Here is an 11,314-nt window from a genome sequence, read left to right as displayed (position 1 = left end):
TGCGCATAAATTTATCTATCATTTCTTGAGATTGACTTTGTGTAGACGTTAGGATTTTAGAAGAAGATAATTTATTTCCTTTGGAATTACGAATATTTATATAAGGATTATATGCATTCTTTCTAGAAATTCATCGATAGTAACATGAGAGAAATCATTTTAATGATTATCATTTTTTTGTGAGCATTTCAATCCTTGATAATTTTTTTGAGAGTGGAGCTCTTTTCTTTTGGCTCCTTTTGATAGAATTGAGTCGCATTACATAGCGAGATTTTAAAAATTATTTACCTCTTTGCGATCGACAGAAATAGAATTTAACAGGGAAGTATGGAAACTTTCCTCTGCAACTTCTGGATTATTTAAATTTTCAGGAGAGGCTTGGTAATTTCCTTCTTCAAAATTTTCTGGATTATTTAAAGTTTGGTAACTTCCCTCTCCAAGGATTTTGGATTTTAGGATTTTAGGATTTCGAGTACGGAGGAGATGTGAAATCCTCCCCTCGATGAATATTTATTATAGAACAGAATTTTTTCTTGACTCTTTAATTCCTCTAATTCATCTTAGTCAAATACCACATTTTCATTTATTTTTCTGTTGCTCTTGTTTCCTGTCATAAGATTACGTTTCCGTTCATAATTCCGTCATTATTGTCATTATTTGAACTATAATAGCATCGTTACTAAACTCTTCGAAATGAATTTGGATATCCCTTGGGTAAGACAACTTTAAACATTTGCAATTTCATTTTGATTATCACGCATTTCATGCTTGAACTATCGTTGCCAAATAATTCATTCAAGGATTTGAAGTAAGGTTAGTACCTCAACTTTTTCATCTAACGTGCTTATGACGTTCAAATATGCTTTTCCAGAAACATTTTCTACTATCGTATCTCCTAAGTAAATTTCATGTGCTATTTTCGGTACATATGTTCTGGATTTCCTATTCTAACATAAAATAAAGATTCTGGTCTCTAATGAAAAAAAAAAGGTATATTAATTTCTAATACATCTAAATATCCCTTCGCATAATTAATTTTCGAGATCTGTTTGAAGAAATAATTACCTAATATTTCGGATTATGAGATGGGAAAATCACCGATATAAAAAGTAACCCTTTCTCCAAAGAGGGGGTAAAATTATTTCTCCCAGCGTATAAACGGGATATTTGTTTATATAGAAAGAGACAGAAGAGTCACAAGAACTACGAGTTATGGAAAAAGCTGCAATACGCAATACTCTTCGAAATAATAGAATGCATATTCGAAACCAAACAGCAAAAAATAGAAATGTCCAGCATTTTAGGGATAAAAATAACCCAGAGACTTCCCATAACAAGAGAATGTAATGGAAAGAACAGAAATGATTCATTCAGAGAAGGCAACGCAGAAAGCGAAAATAAAGAGAAAAATCAAGAAAAGAATTTGAAGAAGAATATAAAATTCATAAATTAAAGGGAAAAACTGTGCCCATTATTAATAACCAAATAATTAAAAACGATATTCTCGATTCTCGCGAACTATTATTTTTGTGAAAGGATAACGTGCATATTTCGTCGACACCGTTGGACTCAGGTTCATAAAAACTATTTGAAAGAAATGAGACTTGCTTAGGAGATCTCGCTTCAGGTAAAATCAAAATCGTGAGATATAAAAAACTACCATTTAGCTATCATTTACCTACCACCTTGCTTATCAATGTGAGGGATCGACGATAACCCTCATCCAGATTTCCGTTATAATAAAAGATTTACGGTTTGTCTCTGAAAAAAAAATTTAGAAACTATTAGCACTGCCAAAACCGATTATGTTAATAACGTGCTATGGAGCAATTGAAACACTTTGCAATTACAATATATTTTGTGGATTCAACAACCAAATTTATTATAGATTTTCGACAATAATCGGAAAAATGCATTGTTTACTTACGGGAGAACATCGGGGTGTCACAAAGTCATATAACAGAATAAAACATAAATACCATTGGGAAAAACTAAAGTCTGATGTTCAACGATACATACAGCAATGTTTACAATGTCAGTTAAAAAAATTAGTTCGAGTAAAAACCAAATAATCCACGATTATCATCGATACATGAGGATCGTCATTTTTGATAAGGTAACCATGGATATTATAGAATCTTTCCCTAGAATCGGAAGAAGCAATAAATATATTTTAACCCTGCAAAACCAGTTAAATTTTGCATGGGAATACCATTACCAGATCAAACATCAGAAACAATAGCAGAAGCCTTGTCGACAGATTTATTTGCATATTAGGAGCGCCTAAAGCTATATTAAACGGATCAAAGGAAAAACTGTACCAGAATTAATGAAGAAGATAGCAAACATATTTAGAATCTGCATTCCCTATAATTGCATTTCACCCTCAATCAAATGGATCCCTAAAACGAGAATTCTTCAAACATACGAGCAGAAACAAATGAGCAAATGAGCAGAAACAATGGGACAGATGCATCGACTTAGCCATGTTTAATTACAATATTAGCGTCTAAGAGGCTACATACTCCATACGATTTAGTGTTCGGTAAAATAGCAAGAGTACTGTCAAATGAACTCTTAAACCCTAAAGACAAATTAGCTAATTATTATTATAGATGATTATAGATGATTATCTAATAAATTTAATTAGACAATTCCATGAAATCCAAACAAATGCTCGAAAACGTCGTAGAAGCTAAAGTTAAATCGAAAAAACATTAGAAAATTAATCCACAGAAATTTAAGCCTGGAGATCATGTATTTTTATTCAAGGGGCCAAAATTCAGAAAATTTGAAGTCAATATACCGAGCTTTATGAAGTCTTGGAAATTTTAACAGAAACAATGTTAAAATTAAGATAAAGAAAAATAGTCGCATTATTCGCCCCTCAACCGCTTGCGAATTTCTCACATTAGACCACATTAGACCACAATAATTAAATCAAATCGGCATTTCTGATGCGATTCAGATGGATTACTGCATCAAAGGAATAACCATATTTATATTAACCATATTTATATTAATAATGTGGACTCAAGGAACTTACGGAATAATAGAATTCTGTGGCTCCGCAGCAGCAAATTTAACTACGTTGTTACTAATAAACGTCGAAGAGTGTGATATTCTCTCATAGAATGTAAACTCAGAAAAATCTATATACATGTACTTCAACTCAATGATTTCAAATCTGTGAAAGTAATACAATGTAAAATAAAAATAGATCGTACAGTAAAAAGATGCGCGACGCGTTTTCACAAACACGGTGGACATATATAACAGATAATTCTCATACATAGTCGATATATCTCGAGATGCATGTCGACGCATGCATACCTATGGAAGCTTCGAAATAGCCAGAACTCACATAATAGGTCTGCTATCCAATCAAACTGCATCACGTCTAATAGTTATAGCCGAGTGTGTTGACAATGACAGCACATGGGCACATAGGCACTGGCAGTGCCTATTCCCATTCTTATAGAAATTGGGGAAATGTCATTGTATTAGGTAGCCTCAATTATCTTACAAGATTACATCACCAACGTTCGGATAAACCGTGTATACCTGACCTGTGAACTAAGTTCCACTTATTGCATTGACATAGAGGGAGGAGATTCCTTTTGAGATCCCGATCATTGCAGAACTTTCGATTATGGTATTATATAATGGATACGCTAATAAAATGCTTGATGCTCTCAATGAATCTCAAACAGTCTACTCAATAATCACAACAAATATAATTCTCTCTTTAACTAGCACTGGAACATATTCCACCTGTGGACATACACTTAGAACCGAACATCCAAAATTAATAATTTTTAAAATGACGTTTAGTGCCGAAATTTTTAAAAGCTCTAGTTCTATAGTAGTAAATCGATATTTTCGTATAAATAAATTCAAAATTAGTATACGTAGAAAGACACGTTTCTACTCAAATTAATCAACTATACAGAAATATATTATTGCAACAACTTGAATATCGTATAATGTAGAATGTATTAACTATAGCCGCTAAATTATTTGACATCTTTGCGATCATTTTATGAAAGGACTTGGATATATAGTACTTTTTGCAAGAGAAATAATTCACATGGTAAAATATGTATCGAAGTAAAATTAGCTCGAACACAGAATATTACGAGCAAACTTTCAGTACGACTAAACATATTTTCTGACTCCGCAAACACATAATTAACACGCCATGGAATTCTTTCCTAGTAGATTAATCTTTATTGTAATTCTTTTGCATCCACCATGTATCTTTTAGAAGACTCATAGTATAAAATTATACCTAAACCGATGGAGACATTACCACTCACCATTGTGAAGCCTTCAACTAAACCGTCATAGAAATATATTAGCGCAGAAGCATTAGCGATCAGTAGAATATATTCACAAACCGATTTGAGAACTTGAGGGTTACGTTCCGCGCGGAACCTGCAATTCTCAATACTATAGCAAGGGGCACATTAGGTGCTCAACCATAATAAATGAAGAATCACTCTTTAATCTCATAGACAAAGCATCGATAGAAAGAATCGTTATCTCCGCTTGGGAAAAATTCTGGAATAAATTATCTGGAATATCTGGAATAAAAAAGCTTCAGCGCTGGATTAATCGGAATATATACCTAATTGTTAGAGTTATCAAATTGCTATTAGACACATTCATATGCTCTACACACTGTATACGGTTGGTTGATCGGTATACCTATTGGGAATTGTATGAGATTCACTTATTCAACTTTTATTACATTTAGGAAGGAATAAAACTGAAGATGTAAACTCTAGCGCTTCAGATCTCGAATTACAAGAGCATAATGAAACTGAGACTAAATTAGAATCTATTTATCCTCTTTTTCCCCCGAGGAAAGAACTTATTTATTACTCCTAAATTAAAAGACTGAGCAATTAAAAAGAAAATCCGGCACATCACAATTTTTTTTATTCTTTCTCAGTATATGCATATATATAAATAAATAAGTATATAAATAAATAAATAAGGATTATATATATGTGTGTGTGTGTGTGTGTGTGTGTGTGTGTGTGTGTGTTCAGGGCCAGTGTTTCCGGGATCGAAAATAAAAGTAATTAAAAACAATTTTACAAAGCCTTTTTTATGATTTTTCTATCTTCTATTTCAAGTAAAATTAATTTATTTTTACTCGTTTTCAAAAAAAGCAAATTTGGCAGTTTTCAGGACATTCCTAGATTGACAGATTCCAGAACACATTCTTTCAGGACATTGATAAATTGATAGGTTCTGGAACAATATATTTTTCCAGGACATTTACTGATTGACGAGTTCCGAGAAAACATATATATAGAAGAATTGACTAATTGGCAGAATCCGGAACAATATTTTTCCAGGACTTTCATGGAGTGGCAGGTCCCGAAACAATATATTTTCCAGGATACAGACTAAAATGGCAGCTTCGGAGACATTTTTCTATTTATATAATGTTTTCAGGATATAAATTGTTTTATTGAGTATGTAGAATGTTTCAAAAGTTAGTAACAACGCCTAAGGACTATAAACTATAGACAGTATAAATAGACCGAGCATATAGCGCGAGACAGTCACGTTCGAGAAGGCAACACAATTGAATTTTTCGTTCTCTCTTTAACAGAAGAGAGTAGAGGAGTGAAGTACGTTTATGAAGGAGATGCATGATCGTGAACGATACTCCCCCCCCCTTCTCTCACTTTCTTCTGTTAGAGAGAGAACGAAAAATTTAATTGTGTTCCCTCTTTCTCACTCGCGCCAGAGATCGATATCCTTGTCTGACATATGGCAATGCTCTATCTATCTATACTATGGAATAGATATGTCTATGGAATAGACACATGAAACAACTTTAAAAGGCTAATATTAAAATACCAAGATTATAACATTTAATTTAATATAACTTCTTCTTCAGACTCTGACATCTTTGAATAATAAAGTTTTAACTAATCACAAGGATCCAGAATTAATAATTAATATTCTATTACGAATTTTGTGTATACAATCAAGTGGTTTAGATTTAGGTTTAGGTTTAAGTACTGCATTATATGTGAATAACGAAATAATTATTCTTGTCGAAGATGTAGAAAGATTTTGTACTGTTTCGGATGTTGTCATTTTTATCACCATTGTTTATCCTGGAAAATGTGTTGTCCCAGAAGCTGCCATTCTATTCTGTGTCCTGGAAAATGTGTTGTCTCTTAATCGTACAGCGCGTGAAACTGAAAACTGCAGAATTTTCTTTAGAAGAAAAAAAAATAAAAACATTTCATTAAAAAGTTTTTAAATTAAAAATAGTTTAGATATGGATAGGACAATGAAATTAATAAAAGAAATTATCCGTTGATTTAAATTTTATAAACAGTTGTAAGATAAGTTTATGTATTTCCAATAACTCGATATTTCGAAGTTTAAAAGCTGTGTTATAAGCTTTGTACTGCTTTGTCTAAAGTAACATCACATTTAGCGATATGTCCTCGATGTCGAGCAGCTGATCCATACAGCCGATTGACATCAATATCGCAACAAGATTGTTATTATGATTCGTTACATTTCAATTGGGCGCGACGAGACAGCAAAGATACCAATCGCAATGCGAGAAGTTATCTCCATTCCACGAAAATTATACCAGCAATTTTTGGCAAGAAGTGAGAAAATATTTTCACTTTGGATTTATCGGTTTTCCACTAAGACATCGAATAAGATACTTTACAGTACATCAGTCTTAATATTTATTGTTGTTCCTAATACTTATTATATTGTGTATAGGCCTTAACATATCAATAGTACAACTTCGTCGATAATAGGGTCTAGTAAACGTAGTATAAATATGAGTCATAGCACACATTTTTACATAACATATAATGCATAGTGTATAAAAGAATCAATTAATCAAAATTTTTCTTTTCCCTGTAACGAAAGGAAGAAAAGCGTACTGATTGTCTCTGTAGGGTAAACAGTAGCCAGTATATGATATGATGTCGAATAATAATACACAGTCGAAGATTGTAAATTGTTTTTTATGCGATGTCTTATTGGGAAACAAACTGAACGTAAAAATATTGGGTTGTCCGGAAAGTTCGTGCCGACTATCCTATATAATTTAATAAATGTATACTAAAATTTAAATTTTCTGCGTTTAAATTTTCCTTCAACATCGGCACGAACTTTTCGGACAACTCAATATTTTCTGGCTTCTTCCCATTGCTCGAAGAAAAATTATTACAAATCTTTTGGTGACCGGTTGTATGTACATTTCGATATACCAGTACGAAATCTGTCATATTCAGATTCCGAATCTTTGCAATTCAATGTATATACATTTGAATGTACAAATTCAAAATTTGCTATAAAAAATGTGTAGATAAGATATATTAGGATTCCGGGTGAAGGACTCCATTAAAAAAATTTAACATGCCGTTAGCAAAACTTCCAGAATAAAAATTTGCTATTAGACATTCCATTATCCGTGTATATCTTAAGATATATATACGTATGGAAAATTCCAAGACGTCCTGGAATCTGCCATATAAATGTATTATGGCAGATTTCGGGTCTATACGAAATATACATATAACCGTTATTAAAAGGTTGTAATACTTTTTCTTCGATGCATTTCGGAATTCCGACTGCTGAGTAAATAGTTGCATTCAACAGACTTAACAGTTTGCAACCGTTTTATTATTCGTCGCGCTGATTAATCCAATCGAATCATAAAATGATTGCAAAATTCATCGAAGGAAAAGTGTTGAAACTTTTTAGTGATCGGTTGTATTTATATGTACACTTCAATGTACAGATCCGAAATCTAATATATGCGTGGCACATTCTGAGATTGTACAACCAAATGTACAATATATACATTTGAATGTACATTTAAATGTACAGACTCTGCCAGAATCTGCCATTATATTCATATGACATATTTCAGAAGAACATCCAGAAACCTACCGCAAGACATAAAATTTTTCTAGAACAGTTCTGGAAAATGTCAAATGTTCTGGAATCTGCCAATACAATTTGAAAAAAGTCCCGGAAACTGTCGCTGGACATACATACATACACATATACATATATATATATATGTATATATATATATATGTATATTTATATATTTATATATTTATATATGAATATGTATATTACAATAAAGAAAGTTTTTTGGGAGGTAAAATTTTTCAAGAATTACTATGCTGGCAAAACTAACAAAAGATTTATAATTTATTCTTGCTAGAATAAGATTAATTCACAGAATAATATCTTTTCTTTATTTTTAGGCAAATTGTTCTGCTTTCCTTTTCCCTCTTAAAACGATTTTTTTTATCGTTTTTCTTATGTATACAAAACTATTTAATCATCACTCATAGTATATAACTTGCCAATGCACTATCACCATCTCCAGATCACTTACCGTATAAAGATCTTCGTATTCCAATTAAATGAAAAGATTGAGTTGACAGTTTTCGATGTTTGATCGAAATCGGTGTATTACGTCATTAAGGAGACATCGGATATATTATACTAAAGCATCTCAATAAAAATTTGCGATCATTGCCATGCAGAAATCTCAAACAAAGAATGCTACACGGCTTTATCTCGTTCATAGAAAATTTGTGGACGACTACAAAAACTGTTCAACCTATGATAAAACAACAATAAATGTCAAACCCGCAGAGGAATTAGTATCGAAGTCATCAAAAGATTTCGGCATTTCGACAAGACACTTTAGATCGGAGATGGGCAGTACCTCTGATCATTGCATCGGTGCAATAAATCTTTTTTTTTTGGTTGACGACTTTCAGGTAATCATTCTGTTAAATATTCTTAATCACCAACATTTATTTGCAAATACTAAAAAAAGAGGAGGACTTCCGTTTCCGGAGCGAGTGAGTGTGGATGCATGAAAAGCGATTAAAATTTTGGGAAGCAGAAAGTGAGTGAGGAGAGAGTGATGAGAGAATAGAGTATGAATGTGGAGGAGCGGATGACAGAGTAAAGGGGGAGTGATTAGAGGGAGCGCGAAGTGTGAGTGGGAGAGAGAGAGAGAGAGAGAGAGAGAGAGAGAGAGAGAGAGAGAGAGAGAGAGAGGGGGGGGGCGAGTAAAAGAAAGTGAGGAAGAAAGAGCGTAAAAGGTGTGAGAAGAGTGAGAGGAGGAAGGAGAAGGGAAAAATGGAAGCGCGAAAACGAGAAGACAAGGCCGGGAGTAAGCATTAGTAGAGAGGAAATATAGAGAATAAGGCACACGCGTGGGGCTGAAAATAAACAATAGGTAGAGGGATGAGCGAGTGAGAAGAGAGCAGGGGCACGAAGCTCGTGAAGAAACATAGAGAAGGGAAAGAAGGAGAGATACCGTTCAATAAAAATAATTGGAGAAGTGATAACGAGAAAGAAAGTATGATGGAAAATAGAAAGAGACTTGGAAAGTCTGAGTAGGATAAAAAGAAGAGAAATAGGAAAGAGAAGAAGAGAATGAAAGGGAGATAGGAGAAAAGCAAATATTTAGGAAAAGTAAGAAAGACAAGGAGATCGCTTATAAAAAATACAGCGGGAGAAGAGGGGCATATTTCAGATATATTAAAGGGATAGATGGAGGAAATAAAGGAAAGGAACAGGATGAAGGATAATCTAGAAGAAAGAACTAAAAGAAGGAACTAAAAAAGAAAAGAAAGTGGAGAAGAGAATATGAAAATGGAAAAAGAATTGAGATATTGGAGAAAAAATGGAAGGAAGAGATAGGGAAAGGGGGAGAAAAATAGAGGCGATAAAGGAGAGAGTAAAGATACTGAAGGAAAATGGCAAGGATACAGGGAGGGCAGAAGGAAGGAATAGAAGGAAATGGAAGAAAGAGTAAGAGCAATGGAAGAAATGAGAGAATTAAAGGAAAGGCAAGAAAGAAGGAGAAATATTATGGTAAAGGGGATCAAGATGAAGAAAGAGAAAATAGAATACGAAATAAAAGGGTTAATAAAGAAGGGAATAGGGGCAGAGGTAAAGATTGAAGAGATAAGAAAGGAGAAAGAGGGAGGGAGTGAGATAATGATTAAATTAGGATCTGAGGAAAACAAAAAAGGCTAATGAGAAGAAAGAAGAGTTTAAAAGGGGAGAAGATTAGTGGATGATCTAACATGGAAAGAGAGAAGGTTGATGGAGAAGAATAGGGATATGGGAAAGGAGGAGAAAGGAAAAAGCGCAAGAATATGGTTATATAGAATATAGAAGTTAAGAATAAATGATGAATGGTCGGAAAACGAGGAGGAAGATGTATTAAAAAATAAGAAAGGTAAGAAAAAGGAAAGGAACAGGGATTTTGAAAAGGCAGAGGAGATAAGGAAGGTAGAGAAATAGAGGAAAGGGAACAGAAGGAAAGGAAAATGAAGTTAAAGATGAGTAGTATAAGAGAATGGATAGAAAAAAAAGAGGAGAGAGGAGAAAGGGAGAAGGATGGAGAGAAGAAAGGGAGAAGGATGGAGAGGAGAAAGGGAGAGGAAAAAGCCGGAAGTGGAAGGGAAGGGAGAGATGATTACAAAATAGTATTTTGAAATGTATATGAATAGAAGGTTGATGAATAAGGATAGAGATTTTCAGATAGGATTAACAGATTGGGATATTGTAGTTATGCTGGATAAAAAAGAAGGAATGGGAGAAAATTAAGAAAAGGATATATTTAGGAAACGCAATGGGCAAAGAAAAAGAATAATAAGGGAAGAACAGTGATGAGATTGACAATGGGGATAAGGAAAGGGATTAAAATACAAGGAGGAGAGAAAAACAAAGAAGAAGTTCTGGATAGAAAAATAAAGATAGATGGAGGATAGTGGGAATATATGTAAACAGAGATTTGAAGGAAAAATGGGGGAGAGTGAGAGGGTGGATGAAAAACAGAGAGGAAGGAATAAGAACAATAATAGGGGAGATTTTATGCAAGAACAGGAGAATTAGAGAGAAGACAGAAAAGAGAGGAAAAAGGCGAAGAATTAGGGGGGCAGGAAATCAAAAGATGAGAAAATTAGGAGGGAAGATAGTTGGTAGATAGCCTGGAGGAAGAATGGTTTATTTTTAATGGAAGTAGCAAGGGAGACGAGAAAGGGGATTGGACATGGAAGCAAGGAGAAAGATAAACAGTGATAAACTAATAGAAAACGAAGAAGTTTGAGAAAAAATAGAGACGGTAGAAAGTAGAGTGGATCACTTTCCGGTAGTGATAAAGATTAAGGAAAGAAGATTTGGAAAAGAGAATAGAAAGGAAGGCGGTAAAAAAGGAAAAGATGGATATGATCAGAACAAGGAAAAGAAGAATGTAGATATAGAA

This window comes from Atta colombica, unplaced genomic scaffold, assembly GCF_001594045.1.
Source record: "Atta colombica isolate Treedump-2 unplaced genomic scaffold, Acol1.0 scaffold15, whole genome shotgun sequence".
Taxonomy (NCBI): domain Eukaryota; kingdom Metazoa; phylum Arthropoda; class Insecta; order Hymenoptera; family Formicidae; genus Atta; species Atta colombica.
The sequence above is the reverse complement of the archived record's forward strand: the minus strand, read 5'-3'. Positions refer to the sequence as shown.